Source organism: Loxodonta africana, chromosome X (genome assembly GCF_030014295.1).
Source record: "Loxodonta africana isolate mLoxAfr1 chromosome X, mLoxAfr1.hap2, whole genome shotgun sequence".
NCBI classification, from domain to species: domain Eukaryota; kingdom Metazoa; phylum Chordata; class Mammalia; order Proboscidea; family Elephantidae; genus Loxodonta; species Loxodonta africana.
Window position 1 is genome coordinate 176,376,432 of NC_087369.1, and position 22,621 is coordinate 176,399,052.

The window sequence follows — 22,621 nt, forward strand, 5'->3', positions numbered from 1 at the left end:
CTAACCAAAAGGTTGGCAGCTGGAATCCGCCAGGTGCTCCTTGGGGCAGTTCTACTCTGTCCCACAGGGTTGCTAGGAGTCGGAATAGCCTCTACAGCAATAGGTTTGGTCTGGATTCTGGTCCAGCCACAGGGAACTGCTCGACTAAACCACATCTGTACAAGGGGTAACAAAGAGAGGGAAGGAAGAACTCCATGCCGTCATGGAAAAAGAAAGGAAGATCTTCGTGCTGATGTGGAGTGATCTCCTGGATATATTACATGAAAACCCGTAAAAACGAGATGCAGACCCATATATACAGCAGGCTAACTTTCCAGGTGAGAAACAAGGGAAAATAAGAAGACACATGTTTATCCGCTTACCTTACAAAAAGAAACACTAGAAGGATGAGCAAGAAATGAAGAAAAATGGTCACCTATAAGGAAGGAAGGAAAGAGCATCAGGGGTGAGATGTGTAAATGTCACTTCTCTGAGTATACCTTTTTATGTAGACTTGACTTTTGAACCATTTAAATGCTTTACATATTCAAAAAAATAGACAAAGGAAAAAGCCAACCACAAAGTTGTAAAAATGAACCAACTGTATATCAAGTCGATAACATAACCACTGAGAAAAGAATTATTCCGAGGGACTTTTTCCTGAGCTATTACAAAGAAACATTTCAAACATACAGAAGAAGTTTTAAAGAACTGTTCAAAAAAACACCCACATGCTCGCCATCTAGATTCTGTTAGCAATTTGCTATATTTATTTGATCATGTATCATTTATCTATCCATCAATTTCTTATTTTTGATTCATTTCAAAATTTAAACACAAGTACACTGCACCCCTGAACACTTTAGCACGCATATCATTGACTAGAATGGAAAAGTGGCTTTCAGTGCTGCAGGTGACATTTACAGGGATCATTCCATGAGTTCTGTCAAGCGCATGCACCCGTGGCACGCGCTCGCCACACAAAGCCCTGCCCTCCGTGACACTTGGTGTCGTCACTTTTCAATTTTGGCTATTTTGGTAGGTGGGTAGTGGCATCTCACTGTGGCTTTAATTTCCACTTCTCTGGTGATTAATCGTGTTGAGCACTTTTTCATGAGTATACTGGTTATTTGTACACCTTTGTGAAGTATCAAAATCTCTCCATTTTTAAATTGGTATTGATTTGTATTAGTTCTTTATCCTGGATACAAATCCTTTGTTAGATATAAGATTTTTCTATTTTCTCTATAACTTGTGTCAATCATTTTCTCTATGACTTTTCATTTTTTTAACGGTATCTTTCAAAGAGCTAAATTTTAACAAAGTCCAATTCATCCATTTTTTTCCCTTTAATGCTATTGCTTTCTGTATCCTAAAAAACCTTTTCCTACCTCCAGATTGCGAAGACATTCTCCTATGTTTTCTTCTACAGCTTCATACTTTCAGCATTTACATTTAGGCTTATAATTCATCTGGAATTAATTTTTCTGTATGGTGTGAGGTAGGGTCAAGGTTCTTTTTTTTTTTTTCTGGCACAGACAGCCAGTTGCTCCAGCGCCATTTGCTGAAAAAGACATTCCTTTCCCCATTGGACTGCTCTGGTGTCTCTATTAAAAAATCAAATGATACTGTAAAAATCAAATGGTCTATTTCTGGACTCACTATTCTATTCCACTGACTTATGTATTTATCCTAATACCAGTACCAAATAGTCTTGATTACTGTAGATTTACAGTATGCCAAAATCAGGTAGTATAAGCCCTCCAATTATCCTTTTTATATATTATTGGATTCAATCTGCTAATATTTGATTAAGATTTTTGCTTTTATCTTCATGAGGGATACTGGTGTGTAATTTTCTTGTTTTGTAATGTCTCTGCGAGGTTCTCATAACATGAGCTGTGAAGTGTTTCCTCCTCCATTTTCAAAAAGATTATGTAAGACCGGTGCTATTTCTTAAATGTTTAATAAAACTCACCAGTGAAACCAACCAGACCTAGAGTTTTCTTTGTGGACTTTGTGATAATTAATTCAATCTCCTTATTAGATAAAAGGCTATTCATATTTCCTATTAAATATGAGATCAGTTTGGTAAGTTTTTAGAAGTTCTATTTTTCAAGGAATTTGTCCACTTCATATAAGATTGCAAACGTATTGGCATAAAATTATTCACAATATTCCCTTACAGTCCTTTTAATGTTTAAAAGGTCTTTAGTAATATTTCCTTTTATGCCTGATATCATTAACTTATGAGCTTTTCCTTTTTTCTTGATCTGTTGATATATTCAAAAAACCACCATTTGGCTTTGTCAATTTTCTCTATTGTTTTTCCTTTTATCAATTTCTGCTCATCACTTTTTCTTCCCTCTACTTTGCTCTTCTTTTTCTAGCTTCTTAAGGTAAAACCTTCCATTACTAATTTTACATCTTTCTTCTTTTCTAATTAAAAGCATTTAAAGCTATAAATTTCCCTCTAAGCACTGCTTTGGCTACATTCTACAAATCTTAATACATTGTATTTTCGTTATCATTTGAAATATTTTCTAATTTTTCTTGTGATTTCTTCTTTGACCCACAGGTTATTAAGAAATGTATTGTTTAGTTTTCAAATATCTGGTTCTCTTCCTATATGTCTTATTGTTATCATTCCTAATTTAATTTCATTCCGTTCAGAGGATATAATCTATAGAATTTCAACCTTCTGAAATTTACTGAGCATTGTTTTATGGCCTAGCAAATGATACATGGTTGAGCTATATCACATACACTTGAAAAGAACTGTATTCTTTAGTTGTTGGGTATATTGTTCTAAAAATGTCAATTAGGCTAAGATGGTTGATAATGGGAAACCCTGGTGGCATAGTGGTTAAGCGCTACGGCTGCTAACCAAAAGTTCGGCAGTTTGAACCCACCAGGTGCTCCTTGGAAACCCTATGGGGCAGTTCTACCCTGTCCTATAGGGTCACTATGAGCCAGAATTGACTCAATGGCAACAGGTTTGGTTGATAATGTTGTTCAGATCATCCATGTCCGTACTGATTTTTTTGTATAGTTCTATTAATTACTGAGAAGCCCGTTGCTGTCAAGCATATTTTCACTCAAGTGAAAAGCCATTAAAGAAGAAAACTCATCCAATGCAGTTCCCCTCTTCCAAATATCAATTTCCCTCCAGTTTCTGCCTGCTTTAGTCACTCTCCAATGCCTTTAAATTTTTGTCCAGGGTTTGTAACTGCCGTCTGTAACAGGGGTGGTCCAATATGAATTACCTCACCAATACCAAGAGCAACTTCCCAGGTGGCTTTTGAACACAGTAAACTTGATTTTACATATTTAGTAAGACATACTCTAAGGATAAAAAGAGCTGCAAAGAAATGTAAGACTTCATTCAGTGTTTTTATTGTTCATAGTTGTGATGGTTATGGTTGTGTGTCAATGTGGCTGGGCCATAATTCTCAATGGTTTGGCAGTTAATGATGTAGTTTGGCAGGCATATGCCGTTGTGATCACTTCCATGATGAGATCTGATATCCACGATGGTGTCTGTAGTGAGTAGCCAATCAGTTGAAAGGGAGTTTTCTTGGGCATGTGGCCTGCACTGAACATAAGTGGACATTCTGGCAAGACTCAGGGACTTGTATTTGCCCTGGATTCTGCAATTGGCTCCTGTTCGTCTGACCTCTGGTTCCTGGGACTTGAGCTAGCAGCTTACCTGCCATCATGCCTGCCGACCTTGGGATTCTTCAATCTTCCCAGCCTGTGAGCAAGAGCGCTGCTCTCTGACCTACCGATCTTGGGTTTGCCAGGCCCTGTGGCTACGTGCCGTTGGATTGGTGGCGTAGTGGTTAAGTGCTACGGCTGCGAACCAAAGGGTCTGCGGTTCAAATCTGCCAGGCGCTCCTTGGAAACTCTATGGGGCAGTTCTACTCTGTCTTACAGGGTCGCTACGAGTCAGAATCGACTCGATGGCACTGGGTTTTTTTTTTTTTTTGGGTGGCTACATGAATTAGGGGAAGCCTCTATCCTGACCCATGGACTTGAGACACTGCAGCCTCTACAATTGTGTGAGCCATTTTCTTGATATAAATCTCTCTCTATATATTTATTTATATGCTCTACCGGTTTTGCTTCTCTAGAGAACCCAGCCTAAACCAGTAGTAATACTGGTATTGTAATTATGTAACTATTTTATGTACGATATTTTTACACAAATAATGTGCACCACCTACGTCTGTTTGCCAACCATACCCTCCCCGTGACATATTTTTGTAAGTGTGCTTTGCTAATTTTTAAATTTGTCATTAAGTATTTTGTTGTTGCTAGGTGCCGTCGAGTCGATTCCAACTCATAGCAACCCTTTGTACAACACGATGAAATATTGCCCGGTCCTGCACCACCCTATGTTGTTGTTGTTAGGTGTCATCAAGTAGCTTTCTGACTCACAGTGACCCTATGCACAACAGAACAAAACATTGCCTGGTCCTGTGCCATCCTCACAACTATTGCTATGCTTGAGCCCACTGTTGCAGCCACTGTGTCAATCCATCTCATTGAGGGTCTTCCTCTTTTTCACCGACTCTCTACTTTACCAAGACACATTTGTCTATTCTTTTGGCAGCCCACGGTATATTCAATATTTTCTGCCAACACCATAATTCCAAGGCATCAGTTCTTCTCTGGTCTTCCTTATTCATTGCCCAGCTTTTGCATGGATATGAGGCAACTGAAAATATTATAGCTTGGGTCAGGTGTACCTTAGTCCTCAAAGTGACATCTTTGCTTTTAAACACTTTAAAGAGGTTTTTCGCAGCAGGTTTGCCCAATGCAATACATCGTTTAATTTCTTGACTGCTGCTTCCACGGGCGTTGACTGTCGACCCAAGTAAAATGAAATGCTTGAAAATTTCAACATTTTCTCCATTAATCATGATGCTGCTTATTGGTCTAGTTGTGAGGATTTCTGTTTTATGTTAAGGTGCAATCCATACTGAAGACTATATCCTTCAGTATTAAACATTAGCATTTTATTATTAGCGTAATTAGTGTTAATAAAAATTAGCATAGCACACTTACGAAAATACCTCACGGGGGGTTGTGGTGGCAAACAAACGTAGAAGTCGTGTGTTATCTGCATAAAAATACAGTATAAGATAAAGCAAGTAAGCAAATATGTTAATGTTATTATGAACCAACACTTTCAGGGTAAGAAGATATAAAATAAAACTTAAGAAAAAACTCTGTAATGTTAAGTTTCCACTGAAAGTATCAATATGTATTCATAACTTTTAAAAAAATCAATTAATTTTATATCTCTGTCCACTGAAAGGGCCTAGAAGCAATGTCACCCCAGTAAGAATAAACATATCTAGTACTCTACATCTTGGATTCTAAATGCTGTTTTCCACTAAAAGGAACGAGGATGTCTTAGAACTAGTTCTGGTACAGGAAAAATACATGCTGGGGTGGGGTTTCTTGTACCAGAAATCAAGGAATTGCTCTCAGAGTGGGTCAAGAGTACACGGGAGACAATATGAAGGGGCTCTCACTGGCCAAATTTGGAATTATTTGAACATCAAAAAAAGAATAATGACCAGAGCTGAACTGTAAGACATTTAATAAATAAAACTCCATGAGCCCATACTAACACAAGAGAGAGGAGAAAACACAATAGCAAATATTTCACCACTGTTTATCATTTACACCATTATACAGTAACTACTATACCGCCAATCCCTGGAGAAGGACATCATGCTTGGTAAAGTACAGGGTCAGCAAAAAAGAGGAAGACCCTCAATGAGATGGACTGACACAGTGGCTGCAACACTGGGCTAAAACATAGCAATGATTGTCAGGATGACGCAGGACTGGGCAACATTTCATTCTGCTATACCTAAGGTCACTATGAGTCGGAACTGATTTGATGCACCTAACGACGACAACAACTACTCCACCTCCTTATTCTGAAAATCAGCAATTAAAGGCAAATAATTAAGCATTTACACTGTCTTTTTAGGAGACAATATAGTTCATTCTTACTTATAAGACAAAGTTCTTTAAAGAGCAATGCCAATAATAAATGTACAAGGGATGACAGAATTTTAAAAAATTTCATTTGCAACCTCCAATGTAATGATGATTAAGGTAAGGTTCATCAATGAACATTAAAACCATTACCTGAATGGTTGTTGTGCAACACAATATTCATATTTTGCCAAAGTATCACCCAACAGATGGACATCTACTAGAAAGATATGGCAGTCACCCCCTACTTTAACCAAGTGATAAAACATGGAATCATGGGACAACCAGTGTAGGTTTCCGATCTGATGCTATATGAAGCATACAACATTGCCTAGGAAATATTCTTGCCAAAGTATTTAACCTGAACAAGCCTGTAGACTTACCTTCCTATTTACAATTAATGTAAGGTATAAACAAGTTAAATTATACCACAAGAAAACAGACAAATCTAGAATGCAGGCCTTCTATATATAACTGGACTGGTTGCTTCAAATAGTATCACTGGTAGAAGGGAGGTAGAGGGACAGCTTTTGTTAGAGAGACAAATGAGGCACAATCAAATACAGTTCATAAATTTTAATTATTAACTAGTTCCCCAAATAACAGCTGTAAGAGACATGGGTGAAATCTGAGTTTGGAATGGCTAGTGGGTTTTATCTGATAACATTAGAGAATTACTGTTATTTTTTTTATTAAATATTTTACTCTGTTTTAGGTAAAAGTTGACACAGCAAATTAGGTTCTCATTTAACAATTTTTGTACAGATTGTTCCCTGATTTGTTACAATTTTTGCAATGTCTCGGCATTCTCATTATTTTCATTCTCTTTGTTCTGTTTCCATTAATTTAGCTTCCCTACCCCTCCTTGCCTTCTCATCTTCACTTCTGGGTAAAGGTTGACTGTTTGGTTTTGTATAATTGATTATTTAAGGGAGCACATAAGCCAACATATTATTTGGTTGAAAGGAGACTTCCGGGGGTGGCTTTGGTTCCAAGTTAAAAGGGTATCTTAGGGTGATAGTCTCGGAGTTCCTCTTGTCTCTATCAGTCCAGAAAGTCTGGCTATTTTTTAGGAATTTGAGTTTTGTTCTACAGTTTTTTCCCATTCTATCTGGGACCTTCTAATGTATCCCTGGTCAGATAAGTCAGTAGTAGCAGCTGGGCACCATTCAGTTCTTCTGGTCCCAGGCTAGAAGAGGCTGTGGTTCGTGTGGGCTATTAGTCCTGTGGACTAGTTTCTTCTTTCAATCTTTGGTTTCCTTTATTCCATTTTGCCCCAGAGGGGAAGAGATCAATAGTTATATCTTAGATGGCTGCTCACAAGCTTTTAAGACCCCAGGCACTACTCACCAAAGTAGGATGTAGAATATTATCTTTTTACGAACTGTGTTACGCCAACTGACTGAGTTGTCCCATGAGACTATGGTCCCAAGCCTTTTAACGCAGTAAACCAATTCCACGAGGTGTTTGGATATGCCTAGGTCGGCTCTGTAACTGTGCCCCCTATGTGCTTTATTATACATATGAATGTATATGTTTAATTTTTTTAATGGGATCAGGGCATTGTCCTTATGTTAGAAAATGCCCTTATTTTTAGGAGAGCAAGTATTTAGGGATGAAGTGTCCTGATGTCTGCAAATTACTTTCAAGTGGTTCAGCAAAAAGGTATAAAAACACACATATTTATATAGACCAAATGGTAACAACTGTTGAAGCTAGGCAGTGGGCACACAGGTTTTCATAATGAATTAGAAAAAAAAATGTTTGGCTGAAATAAAGAATTTAACAGAAGGAATAAAAAATAAAGTCTAGGAAATCTTCCAAGATTCAGAGCAAAAAGACCAAGAAATGGAAAATATGAGAGAAAATTGAGACAGAAGACCAATATAAGAGGTCCAAAATTAAACTAAAAGGATTCCTCATAAGAACGAGAAAATAAAAGGATGGAAAGCAACATATCTTTTTTAAAAAAGAGGTGACAAGAGACAAAAGTATTGTGATTAAACGACCACAGCATAATGGATGAAAAAGATTCAACTCTAGACACAGTCTTGTGAAATTTCAGGACACTAAAGAAAAAGAGAAGACCCTAAACTCTTCCAGAAGAAGGGAGGGAAAAGAAGGCCCCCTACAGGCATCAGGCATTTCTTTCCTGAGTACCTCTGCACGTTAGAAGACAACGAGAGCAATGCCTTCAAAGTTATGAGGGAAAATAATTTTCAACTTGGAATCCTACACTCAGCCAATCAAGCATTAAGAGCAGAATAAAGGCATTTCAAACATGCAATGACTCAGAAAACTTATTCATTATAATGCTTTGGGCTGCAAGTAACAGAAAACCCAACTCGAACTAGCTTAAATAAGAAAATTTGTTATTGCACATAACTGGAAATCCAGAGATAAGGCAAGCTTCCCTCAGTGCAATCACTAGCTGAACAACAGCATCAAGACCCAGGCTGTTTGCATGTCTTTGATCCACCACCCTTGGTGTGTACACTTTGTCCTCAGTCTTGGTCCCTCAGTCTGAGGTCATAGAAGAGCTGCCAGCAGCAACTTCCTCTTATTCATGTCCACTGAGAGAAAGAATGTCTTCCCAGCAAATGGCAACGTAAGCCCTTTCTTTAAGACTGACAGGACCATCTTAACTCATACATCCACCCTTGATCAGTATCAGTGGCCAAACTCGAAAGATTAGATAGGAAACTTAAGGGGTACTGAGTTTATGTTATCAGAGGAGGAACAACCTGGAAAAGGCGGGAGAGAATAGCTGCACAACTTGAAGAACGTAATCAGTGTCAGTGAACTGTACATGTAGAAGTTGTTGAATTGGTGTGTGTTCTGCTGTGCGTATTCTCAACAAGAAAAAATAAATTATATGAAAAAATAAATCATTTAAAAAAATATCAGTGCCCTATCTTAGCAAGGTATTTAAGGCAGTACGACAAGTAAAAGAAAGACATGGGTTCTAGGAAACAGTGGCTCCAACCCAAGAGATCAGTGAAGGGAAGATTCAGGGTGGCGGCTATGTGCAACCTTAAAGAGAAAATGCTTGTCCACATTGCAGGAGGAGGACAAGGAGCTCAAAGAGAAAGGACTTTTGGGGAAAAAGAATAATCACAGGAAATAAATAGCATGACTGAGAGAATTTTAAAACAAGATCAAGGAATATCATTAAAGAAAAAAAAAAGGCAATTAGAAACAGTGGAAAAAACAAAAAGCTAAACAAGAAAGCCAAGGTCCAAAAATGAAATAGATTAAATTCTGGCGATGGTTTTAAACAGATGATGGTTTAAGAAAAGAAAATCCATTTGACCTTGATTGGATTGGTCATCCTCCTTTGAGTGGTCCAGTGATTGTGACCCTTGTTATATTGTTGTTAGGTGCCAGTAAGTAGGTTCCAACTCATAGCAACCCTGTGTACAACAGAACAAAACCCTGTCCGGTCCTGTGCCATCCTCTTAATTGTTGCTATGTTTCAGCCCATTATCGCAGCCACTGTGTCAGTCCATCTTGTTGAGGGTCTTCCTCTTTTTGCTGACCCTCTAGACATATCAAAAAGGAAACATAATTCTAGCACTATCGGGTCTTGACTTGAATAATATTGGCTTATGTATAATAATGTAAGTGATGTTTACTGGTTTCCAACTTTTAGAATTAACCTATGACTTAGGTGTGGTTATAGAGCAAAACATAAATGTTAACAATTATAAGAATGTATATGCTCAAGTATAGCTTTTAGGAGGTAAAAGCAGGGGAAAGGTGGAAGGAAAAGTAGAGTCTTTACTATCCCTATCTTGTATAGACTGTGGACTAAAGTTGATGGAACAAGAAATACTGTTTAAAGTTACAGAGAAAATGCAAATAGGAATCTCAACATGGCGAGGGTAATGTAAGCTAAGTCATCTTCTTTCATTTCAGGGAGTTAGTACAATTTCCTTAAGTTGGCAAACCAAGAAAGATGAATAAGCATATTATTTACTTTTGAAGGTAAACATCAAAAGGAACTAAAAGGTTAAAAGCTATATATCTCTAGGGTGTGGAGCAGGGAGGGGAAGAGGTAGACTGTTGTTTAAATCATAAGCTCTTTTGAGCTGACTCTTCACCTAGTAATAGTAGTATTTTGATAAGAATTCAAAACCCAAACCACCTAACTCTTCAATAGCTTCCTATTGTTCCTTCATTAATGTCCCAAATCCTGTATGACCTAGCCCCTATGTCTGACAGCACCTCCTGCCACCAGGCCCCTATTGCCCCCACTCCAGCCATGTAGGGCTTTTTTCAAGTTCCTCAGATGGGCCTTCACACGTGTTCTCCTCCATCCGGAATGCCTCCTTCCACCCTGCACCTTCCCCACTTCTGTTCAATCTTCAGTTCCCAGCTTCCGCACTGCTTCCTTCCTCCTGCGAGGATGATTCCTAGAATTTTGGATTGAGAAACTGGATGTTGATGCTATTTACTGAGATGAGGAGTGAACGGGGAAAAACTGAGATTCTGTTTGGGACTTGTTACAGTAACAACTCAAGTGCAAACACCAATGAAGCCGTCAAAGGTGGGGCTCAGGGGGAAGGTTTGAGACAACAGACGCACCATCCCACAAAGCAATGAAGATGCAGAAACAACGCAAATGCCTCTTAACTAAATGAAGGCACAGCCACGCAATGAAACGTCAGATAACCCGAGGAACGACGCTGTAAAAACATGAACCAGAGAAGAGTGGCAGACCTACGGGCAACTTCTACTTTTCCTATCTTTTTCCATTTTCTGAATAGTTTTTTGTTAAACATACATTGCTTTTATAATTAGAAAATAAAATGATGTTGTTTTCATTTTGGGAAAAAGTGATACTATAAATCCGCATTTACTGACATGGAAAGATAATGACAGCACACTGTTAAAGATGGCAACTTACAACAGCACGTGTTATACGATCCTATTTATCTAAATAGGGTCGCTATGGGTCAGAATCAACTCGACAGCAGTGGGTTTGGTTTTGGTTTTTTTTATTTACCTATGTGTGCATGCACACAGGCATATAAGACGACTCTGGAAGGATGTTTGAAATGTTAACATCAAAGGCAACTTTTGGGCTATTATTCACCAACCAATTATATCCTATTAAGTATTATTAAACAGTGATAGAAACATTCATTATACTTTGCATGACAGCTACAAAACATTGTATGTGTTTGTAAATAATTGATATTATAATATACTGAACTGAGCTTTAAATGTCATTTTGCTTCTGTTGCTTGTACTTTAAGGTACTCCTTGACCTCTTCTCCCAGCCCCCATAACTGACTAGCTAAGTCCTGAGTGCTTTTACATCTGCAGCTGCATGGGATAATCTGGACAGAACAAGCATTCGTAACCTCTTTCTGCCATGGACTCCTTCTCAGATAAGTATTTTGAAATGCATAAAAAAAATGAATAGAAATCAAGGAACAAAACACTGGTGATGAATTGGCGATAAAGTAAAGCAATATGCGCTTCTTTGTTAAACCATTAAATGACAAGATCTAGAGGTAGATCTAATAACTACTGTACTTTTGAAATAGTCATAAGCATAAATAATACTTCAAAATACCTATGACAACTATAATATGATAGTAAACCACCTTTGATCACTCTGGCAACGAAGTCACAGATACTCCTAACAATATGATGGAATGCTGCCTACATTCATTTTTGAAAGAAATCTAAATTTTTCAGTTAGAGGCTAGTAAAAATGAAGATACAATTTTTTTCCATCCCTGAATTCTTAACCCCAGATTAATTCTTAACCCCTGAATTCTTTGCCCCAGACCAATGCCTTGGTCCACAAAGATACACACCAAATATTAATAGTAGTTATCGCCACTTGGTAGAATTTCTAAACAGATTTTAATTTTTTTTGTCTTTGTGCCTATATGTATTTTCTAAGTTTAAATAATGATGTTTCGCTTCCGTAATTAAAAAAAAAAGCCTAATAAATACTGTGTTTTGTTGTTTGTAACAAAGACATCCTATACAGTTGCTTACAAACTATATTAACATTTTTTATAGGAAGACACCACTTGACAAAAAGGCTTTTGACCTTCTCTAACGACTCAAGATAGAAAAGGTCAAAAGTGTTTTTTTTGTTGTTGTTAAAAGTAGTGTCATCCTATTTAAAAAAAAATCACATAATCATATGGTCAACTATGCTGGGAATGACAACTCGAAGAGGAATGGCATTGCATTCATTGTCAAAAACAACATTTCACACGATAACTATGAGCCCAAGAGACAGAAAGGGCCATAGCAACCAGAGACTTACATCATCCTGAGACCAGAAGAACTAGATGGTGCCCGGCCACAACCGATCACTGCCCTGACAGGGAGCACAACAGAGAATCCCTGAGGGAGCAGGAGATCAGTCGGATGCAGACCCCAAATTCTCATAAAAAGACCAGACTTAATGGTCTGACTGAGACTAGAGGAATCCTGGCGGTCATGGTCCCCAAACCTTCTGTTGGCCCAGGACAGGAACCATTCCCGAAGACAACTCATCAGACATGGAAGGGACTGGACAATGGGTAGGAGAGAGATGATGATGAAGAGTGAGCTACTTGTATCGGGTGGACACTTGAGACTGTGTTGGCATCTCCTGTCTGGAGGGGAGATAGGAGGGTAGAGAGAGTTGGAAGCTGACAAAACGGTCACGAAAGGAGAGACTAGAAGGAGGGAGCAGGCTGACTCATTAGGGGGAAAGTAAATGGGAGTATGTAGTAAGGTGTATATAAGCTTATATGTGACAGACTGACTTGATTTGTAAACGTTCACTTAAAGCTCAATAAAAATTATTATATATAAAAAAAAGAACATTTCAAGATCTATCCTGAAGTACAACGCCGTCAGTGATACGATAATATCCATACGCCTACAAGGAAGTCCAGTTAATACGACTATTATTCAAATTTACGCACCAGCCGCTAAGGCCAAAGATGAAGCAACTGAAGATTTTTAACAGCTGCTGCAGTCTGAAATTGATTGAACATGCAATCAAGATGCATTGAAGATAATTACTGGCAATTGGAATGCAAAAGTTGGAAACAAAGAAGAAGGATCAGTAGTTGGAATATATGGCCTTGGTGACGGAAACAATGCCGGAGATCGAATGATAGAATTTTGCAAGACCAACGGCTTCTTCATTGCAAATACCTTCTTTCACCAACATAAACGCCAACTATACACATGGACCTCGCCAGTTGGAGCACACAGAAATAAAATCGACTACATCTGTGGAAAGAGATGATGGAAAAGCTCAATATCATCAGTCAGAACAAGGCCAGCGGCTGACTGTGGAACAGACCATCAACTGCTCATATCCAAGTTCAAGCTGAAACTGAAAAAAATCAGAGCAAAGTCCACAAGAGCCAAAATATGAACTTGAGTATATCCCACCTGAGTTTAGAGACCATCTCAAGAACAGATTTGACACACTGAACACCAGTGACAGAAGACCGGATGAGCTGTGGAATGACGTCAAGGACATCATACACGAAGAAAGCAAGAGGTCATTGAAAAGACAGGAAAGAAAGAAAAAAATCCAAAATGGATGTCAGAGGAGACTCTGAAACTTGCTCTCGAACATCGAGCAGCTAAAGCAAAAGGAAGAACTGAGGAAGTAAAAGACCTGAACAGAAGACTTCGAAGGGCAGCTCAAGAAGACAAAGTATTATAATGACATGTGCAAAGAGCTGGAGATGGAAAACCAAAAGGGAAGAACACGCTCAGCATTTCTCAAGCTGAAAGAAGCAAAGAAAAAATTCAACCCTCAAGTTGCCACAGTGAAGGATTCTATGGGAAAAATATTAAACGACGCAGGAAGAATCAAAACAAGATGGAAGGAATACACAGAGTCATTCTACCAAAAAGAATTAGTCGATATTCAACCATTTCAAGAGGTAGTATATGATCAGGAACCGATGGTACTGAAGGAAGAAGTCCAAGCTGCTCTGAAGGCATTGGCGAAAAACAAGGCTCCAGGAATTGATGGGAATATCAATTGAGATGTTTCAGCAAACAGATGCAGCACTGGAAGTGCTCACTCGTCTATGCCGAGAAATATGGAAGACAGCTTCCTGGACAACTGACTGGAAGAGTCCATATTTATGCCTATTCCCAAGAAAGGTGATCCAACCAAATGTGGGAATTACAGAACAATATCATTAATATCACACGCAAGCAAAATTTTGCTGAAGATCATTCAAAAAGGGCTGCAGCAGTATATCGATAGGGAACTGCCAGAAATTCAGGCCGGTTTCAGAAGAGGACGTAGAACCATGGATATCATTGCTGATGTCAGATGGATCCTGGCTGAAAGCAGAGAATACTGGAAAGATGTTTACCTGTGGTTTTACAGACCACGCAAAGGTATTCCACCGTAAGGATCTTAACAAACGATGGATAACATTGCAAAGAATGGGAATTCCAGAACACTTAATTATGCCCATAAGGAACCTGTACATAGTTCAAGAAGCAATCGTTCAAACAGAACAAGGGAATACTGCATTGTCTAAAGTCAGGAAAGGTGTGCATCAGGGTTGTATCCATTTATCATACTTATTCAATCCGAATGCTGAGCAAATAATCTGAGACGATGGACTATATGAAGAATAACCATCAGGATTGAAGGAAGATTCATTAACAACTTGGGACACGCAGATTACACAACATAACGAAAACAAAAATCCTCACAACTGGACCAATAAGTAACATGGTAATAAATGGAAAAAAGACTGAAATTGTCAAATATTTCAATTTACTTGGATCCACAACCAATGCCCATGGAAGCAGCTGTCTAGAAATAAAGCGACACATTGCATCGGGTAAATCTGCTGCACAAGATCTTTTTAAAGTGTTAAAAAGCAAAGATGTCACTTAGAGGACTAAGGCAGGCCTTACTCAAACCAGGGTATTTTCAATCGTCTGATGTGCATGCAAAAGCTGGACAATGAATGCGAAAGACTGAAGAAGAATTGACGCCTTTGGATTATGTTGTTGGCGAAGAATACTGAATATCCTGTGGACTGCCAGAAGAAGGAATAAATCTGTCTTGGAAGAAGCACAGCCAGAATGCTGCTTGAAAGTGAGGATGCTAAGACTTCAGCTCGTGGACTTTGGACATGTTATCAGGAGGGACCAGTCCCTGGAGAAGGACATCACGCTTGGTAATGTACAGGGTAGACCTGCAACGAGATGGACTGCCAACAGTGGCTGCAACAATGGGCTCAAACATAGCAAAGATTGTGAGGGTGGCGCAGGACCGGGCAGCGTTTCGTTCTGTTGTACGCAGGGTTGCTAAGAGTTGGAACCGGCTCGACGGCACCTAACAACAACAACAACTTAAGTGGTTGGATGGCTTTAATCGTTTCCATGTTCTTTCAAGGCTAGGGAAAAAAAATCACTAGAATTATTTATTTTAGAGTCAAAAGGAACAAAAAGACAAACTGTCACAACTGCAGGCGTCTGGCTATTTTATTTGCCAAGTGTAATTCCAAAAACAGCCAAAAATATTAGAGGAAATTAGTACTTAATATGGACTAATACCTTCTGCTGTTTACAAAAACACAAGAACCACAAACACACGGAAATTTATATTTAAAAATTAGTTACCAAATATGTGTAAAAAATTTAAAATACAACTTATCAAAGTAATGTTGCAACTTAAGTACCGCTATAAACCCCAGGGAAACCAAGCATGCTTTAACATTTGCAAACATTATTCACATGCAGAAAGCAAGCTCATGCTCCAGCAGCGACATGGGAGGCTGTAAAGGAAGAAGAAGCTACAGCTGGGAGGGAAATGTGCATGTCTCAGAAGCTTGCTTTGCTTTCTTTCAAACCTAAAAATGAAACCATTGGACTGCCCTATTAGTAAGTCTAGAAAATGGATGCCTGCTTGTAGAAGGCTTTTACAAACACAGAAACAAAAATATCTTCTTCTTAGTTAATAGGACCCAAGGATATAAACATAAACCAGACGCCAATCCTTCTCCCTCAGGGCTCTAGTGGAGTTTATGTCCTAAAAATGTTTATACAGCGTGTGGAGACATGGTAAATGAACGAATGAGTCTACATATATCAACATGGACCAATCCCAAGGGCCAAGCATTCAGTGAACAAAGCACGTTGCAGAGTACTACATATGGTGGGATATCCCGGAAGTGTAAAAAACACTTTAAAATATTATATACTGTCATGTGTAATAAAAGTATAAAAACTGGGATGAAAAGGACCCGTGTTACCTTTAGCCAAGGGGTTATCCCAGGGAAGGCAGAATGGAGAGTGGAAGATGGGCTGGGATTTAGCTGGCTCTATAATGTTTTTCCCAGTTTTCTTTTTTTATATACTGTTTTATAAAGTTTTTTTTTTTTTTTTAATAATGTTTCAGTTCCATAAAAGAGCTAACACAGTATGGCAAAATGGTGACATGTATGAGGTTTGGGTGCTAAGTACATGAGCGGCTACCACCTGAGCAGACTGTCTGGCCAGGGGGGACGAGGGTAGGGGGCACTGCTAAGAGGTCTGGGCCTCAAGGGCAGAGGGTTGGAGACAGCGAGTGGCAGGCAGAGGAGGGCTCTGCGGGGTTGGCGTGGCACTAGGCATGAACTGTTGGGCACTGGTGCTCGACAAACTGAAGAGCTTGCTTCTGCATTGCTTTCTTCCGCATTGCTTTCTTCATCCCAAAAGTCTTGTTAGACAGGTAATAAATACAGGTTAGGAGAACTAAACAGTGGCCTTGGTGCCCAAGTCAGTTCACGTCCACATGAGCTCCCGGCCTCACTGCAGCCCAGCACTTGAGAGTATCAGAGAATTCTGCACTAGAGGAAGTCCTGACTTTGCGGGCATTGCCAGCTCTCAGGGGCAGACGGGGAGAAAGGAAGGTTCCCCGAGACTTGCAGGAGGACCCCTGGGTACAAGGAGGGAAAGGACAGGGAAGTCAGCTTGGGGAAGATGACATACAGAGCAGGGTGGAAAGGGGACAGGACGGGTGGACAGAGGACCCTGCATTCTAGGGCCCAGGGAACATCTCAGGATGTGATGTCACCTGGGAAGAAAGTTAAGGCTGTTGGACACCGGTGGTGCTGTCGACCGAACACTTTGAAAATGCATCCCCCCACTCCTACTTTCTCCTTCAGATCTCGGGGGCCAGTTTTCAGGATTTTCTTCTCTGATCCCACCTCCCCAACTAAGTGGGACCCCCTGTTAGGTTTCTGGGGTTCCCCTTAGCTCATGGTCTTCACTATCATAGCACTTATCTCCTTGTAAAGGAACCTGTGAGATTGATCAGGGGAGGGCAGCCTGTGTGCTCGTCACCACTGCTGCCCCAGCACCTAGCACGGTACCTTTATAAACGGTCAAAGCCATAGGCAAAGGAAGAAAAGCAGCCTGGTTGTGAACACTTCTGATATACTCCTTCTGTTCACTGCAATACATACGAGACATAACACTTGGTTTTACGGGAAGATCCGACAGCTGAGGGAGACTCAAATTCCAAGTTCTAAGGAGCTACACAACTTAGAGCTGACCAAAAACAATAACACCCCATCTTCTTCAAGATTCAGAAACAAGAATTGGCCAGTTTCCCTTCCCAAGAAAAAGTTCCTACTCACAGGTCCTGCTCACATGAGATTACATCCTGATGACGTGACAACTTCAAAGTTTTGCTTTCTAGTGTAAACTGCTAACAGATATTTCTTCCTTGCCCAATTAACAGTTTTCTAATCTCTACAAATAGTATTGCAGTCGTAAACTCGTGCACCTATCCACTCGTAAGTAGTTTTTTTCCTTAAAAGCCTGCAATTAAAAAGCTGCCCTTCAGCTCCTGTCTGGAGGGGAGATGCGGGGGGGGGGTGGGAAGCTGGTTGAATGGACAGGAAAATCGAGGGTGGAGAGAAGGAGCGTACTGTCTCATTAGGAGGGGAGGAACTAGGGGTATACAGCAAGGTGTATATAAATTTCTGTATGAGACTGACTTGATTGTAAACTTTCACTTAAAGCACAACAAAAATTAAAAAAGCCGCCCTTGATTTAGCACTATCTGATAAAAGAAAAAAAAATTTTTTTTTCTTTTTATCAAAGCTGAGAATGCCTGTAGCCTATGATCCAGTAACTCCCTCTTCTAGGAATTTATCATACCAGGAAACCTGCCCATGAGCAAAAAAGCATCTGTGCAAGACTAGTCACTACAGTATTAATGAAATTGGAAACATAAATCTCCATCAAGAGAAAACTGGTGAATAAATTAAGGTATATCCAGCCTACTCCAAACCTTAAAAAAAAAAAAAAAAAAGATACAGCTCTATGTGAACCGCTACAGATCAATGTCTGAGATACAGTAATTGAAGAGGGCAAGCTTCACAGATGTGCGCAGTATTTTACTGTTTATTTAAAAACATACACCCTTGTTTGCACATGTGTGTGTGCATGCATACACACACACACACACACACACACACACACATAAAAATATGTCTATAATGGTGGCTGCCTCCAGGGAGAAAACTGGACAGCTGAGGACAGAGATGGCAGGCGCCTTTCCACCATATAACCTTTCATCCCATCTTCTGAATTTTATACTATATCCCTAATTTCAAAAAAATCATTAAAAAAAAAAGTCTTACACAACAAACCTTTTCCTTAATCACGAATCATTTATATGCCTTCTCCATTAAGTAAAAAAGATTCTCAGTCCAAATCAAGACTCCACTTCAGTTTTAAGGGTATTTGTTAGATTTAAATAATGCAAGTTGCAAAAATTACATCCGCTCCCCTAAGAATATATTCACCAAAAGCCTGCTTCATTTTTATCAGCTATTACAGAAAAGCTTCAACATGATCATAGAAGAAAATTACCATTTTTGTCAGTACGCAACTTTTATTCCACCACAACCAAGCTAACTGAATATAGAACTGTTTCAAGACAAAAATCAGCCTGCAATTATAGCAGTCAGAAAACAAACTATGCTTATGTAGCAGTCTACCCTAAAGCTCTAACTTGTATGTCAAAATTTAAAACACACACACACACATACACAACACTGGCTTCCTCCTAGCTTATACAAGACACACTTTTGTGAAGAGCCACTCTTTTCTCGAGTCGTCCAGGATAAGCACTGTACTTGCCTGGCAACATTACCTCTACCCCCCGCCCCATGACAAGGGCAGCACAGCCTCCAGGACTCAGCACCGTCCCTGGCTCAAAACAGATGCCCAAATATTTGCCGGTCGATGAATAAATGGCTACCTGCTAATGGCCCTGCCATCAAGCCTCACAAAGAAAAATTTAGAAAGAGCAACTTTACAGAGAAAACAGGAAAGAGTTTAAGATCTATCATTTTTAAGATTTTAGCATATGATAAAGGCGAAAAACAAATGACTTATTCAACAAGTGGCTGACACACTGGCGAATTGATCTAGACCTCACTGCATTCTAAACTGAAATACCGGCCAGATGTCCTTCACAGAGTCTCCACAGTCTCCGGCTCCAACAGTACCTGAACAGAGAATCTGGTGCTCGCCAACCTCCCCCGACTAGTCACTCCCAGCCAGCCTGCTGCCACCTCCTCACAGCAAAGCCCTCAGATGCCCCAAGGGCCCCCTCCTCAATTGCCACCATGACAACCACATCCCCCTTGCAGGTGTGCCAGAACTACACCCAGGACTCGGAGGCTGCCATCAATCGCCAGATCAACCTGGAGCTCTACACCTTGTATGTCTACCTGTCCATGTCTTACTACCTCAACCTCGGTGATGTGGCTTTGAAGAATTTTGCCAAATATTTTCTTCATCAATCTCATGGGGAGAGTGAACATGTTGAGAAGCTGATAAAGCTGCCAAACCAACGAGGTGGGCGAATCTCCCTTCAGAAGATTGCATCAAGAAACCAGATCGCGATGACAAGGAGAGCGGGCTGATGCAGCTGAGTGCGCTACACTTGGAAAAAAGCGTGGACCAGTCACTACTGGAACCACACAAACTGGGCACTGACAAGAACGACCTCCACTTGTGTGACTTCACTGAGTCTCATTACCTAAGTGAGCAGGTGAAATTCATCAAAGAATTGGGTGCCTACTTAAGGAACTTGTGCAAGATGGGAGCCCCCAGAATCTGGCCTTGCAGAGTATCTCTTTGACAAGCACACCCTGGGAGACAGTGATGGACAGAGCTTTAGCCTGGCTTCCCCACAGCCACAGGGGTGACTTCCGGGGTCACCAACGCAACATACGCCATAGTAGGTTTATCTTTACCTTTTTTACACATTGTACCAAAACATCCACTTCAGTTCTTTCATTTATATCATTCCTTCAAAGAAATTTGGTAACCATAAATAAATAAAAAAGAAAAACCAAGAAAAAAGTATTTAAAAAACCATTAAGAAAAAACAGGAAACTTACCTATATTCTTTTGTACGTATGAAACACACAAGTTGTTTTGAGAAAGAAATAAAATGAAGATGAATAATTGTTCTTAAAGCAGAAAAGTATTTTCTAAGTATAAAAGCAAAAGAAGAAATCATAACAGACATTTTATATATTAAAAAGGACAAGCAAAATCAAGACATACGACAGAAGTAGGAAATTTTTTTGCATGATGACAAAGAATATCCTCAACATATTACGGGTTCTTACAAATCAAGTTAAAAAGAAATACCCCAACGGAAGAATGAAGCAGACCACGAAGAAACAATTCACAAGACAAAATACAAATGGCCAAATTACTGAGATTCAGTTTCAGCAATATCTGAGACCAGAGATGGCCACCCAATCCTGGTAAGGGTGAGAAACTGGCACTTTCATGTGCTGTCCTGGGAAGTGGTACAGCCATTTTGGAAGGCGATGTGGCGGTACCCACCAGCAACTCCAGGTCTGGGCAGCCATTCTCCAGCAAGACTGACTCAAAAGGAAGTTCAATACAGCCACTGTTGAATGGCAAACCACTGGAAACAACACTAAGGGGACGACGAAATATATGACAGTTCATCGACACCATGGACTGACTACAGTGCTACTGAAACAAACACACAGATAGAAATGTCCTGGCCCAAAGAGCTGCAATCTATATTTTTTTGTTTTTAATTTTATTTTTTTATCATTTATTCTTGTTGTTGCAATCTATGTTTAATCCATCCCATATGTCTATTGAGGAGAAGATTTAGAAGGCTCTCTATTAAGCTATGGAAATCCTCGTGGCATAGTGGTTAAGAGCTATGGCTGCTAAACAAAAGGTCATCAGTTCTAATCCACCAGGCGGCTCCTTGGAAACCCTGTGGGGCAGTTCTACTCTGTCCTATAGGGTCGCTATGAGTTGGAATCGACTCGACAGCAACGGGTTTGTGTTTTGGTATATTAAGCTATTAACAGTGGTTATCTCTGAGTAGTGGAACCTGAGACTAAAGCGGAGCGGTCATTTTTTTACTTGATATACTTTAAATGGTTTGAGTTTTTGATAAAAGCATGTATTATTTTTGTATTTTTTGAAAAGGAAGTAAATATCAAGCACTTAACTACTAAGGACAGGTTCTGGCTTTGAAAATTCCCTTCAAAGTTCCTTGAAACTCAAATGGCCATATTTTCCCCATTCATCAGCAATGAGTTTTTTTTTTAATCTCTTCCTTTCTACATTTCTTAAGAGAAACTGTATAGTGTCACCACTGCCTGTTTAAAAAAAAACCCATTTGTAATCTGAGAAAAAGAACATTAAAAACATAAACCACCACCCCACGCCTAAAAACCTACCAGAAGAAATCCATTCACTCATCCTATAACATTTAGGCAACATTAATTTCTGAGACAACACACAAAGTGTTCGCCATGCAACTCCCACCAGCACGAATCCACAGAGTACAAAGAGTGTCCTGTCCATGTGGCCCCAGGCACAACCCTCAGAAGTAAAGGGAAATGACAATTTGAGTCACAGGACCAGAACAGAACCAAACTGGGGACTAGAAGGAAACACAATGCTCCCTGCCTTCTTCTAGACCACCTGTTTTCCTCCACCTAGGCCTCACCTGCACATAGCTTCGGAGGCCGGCTATTTCTTATGGAGTGCTTTACAGTGAGGAGTCAGAAGCCACTGCAGAGCACAGAACAACGTGTTCCTTGGGGTCTATGTAGAAATCAAAATGGCAGTCAATGTGTAAGCCACAATTTTTCTCGGGAAGAGAAATGGAAAAACTTGATTAGAATGTTCTGCCTCACCACACTGAATGTTTGAAAATCAGAGTGTCAAAATATCAAATACGGACTGACCACTGATTTAAAGAAAACTTGAGATGTTGAGCATAACAGTAGCAAAATGAAGGAACCACTCAATTTTACAAAACTGGAGTGCACACAATGGCGACAAAGTCGCTAAAGGTGTAGCTGATCCATCACCTGACTCTCAGGCCTAGAGCGACTAGTAGCCCCAGCTTTTCTAAAAGCACCCTGCCCCAGAGTCTAGATCCCTGGCTGCACATGTCTGCATGTGGCGTGCACACTCGATGAGGCACAGCTACCCCCCGTTCTGGGACAGCTTTCGGGAATCCATCTTTACAAGGGACTACACACCGGTGCCCACAACGGAAAATGCACTACAGGCACTCAGAAACATTTGCCAG

General features: G+C 39.9%; 1 protein-coding gene and 1 pseudogene across 1 annotated transcript in view; one reads left to right on the forward strand and one right to left on the reverse strand.

Moving 5' to 3' along the window:
* Positions 1–22,621, reverse strand: part of MECP2 (methyl-CpG binding protein 2) — a 69,026-nt gene that overhangs the window by 40,902 nt on the left and 5,503 nt on the right. The window lies entirely within an intron of this gene.
* On the forward strand, positions 19,625–20,378 carry LOC100675611 (ferritin heavy chain-like; annotated as a pseudogene).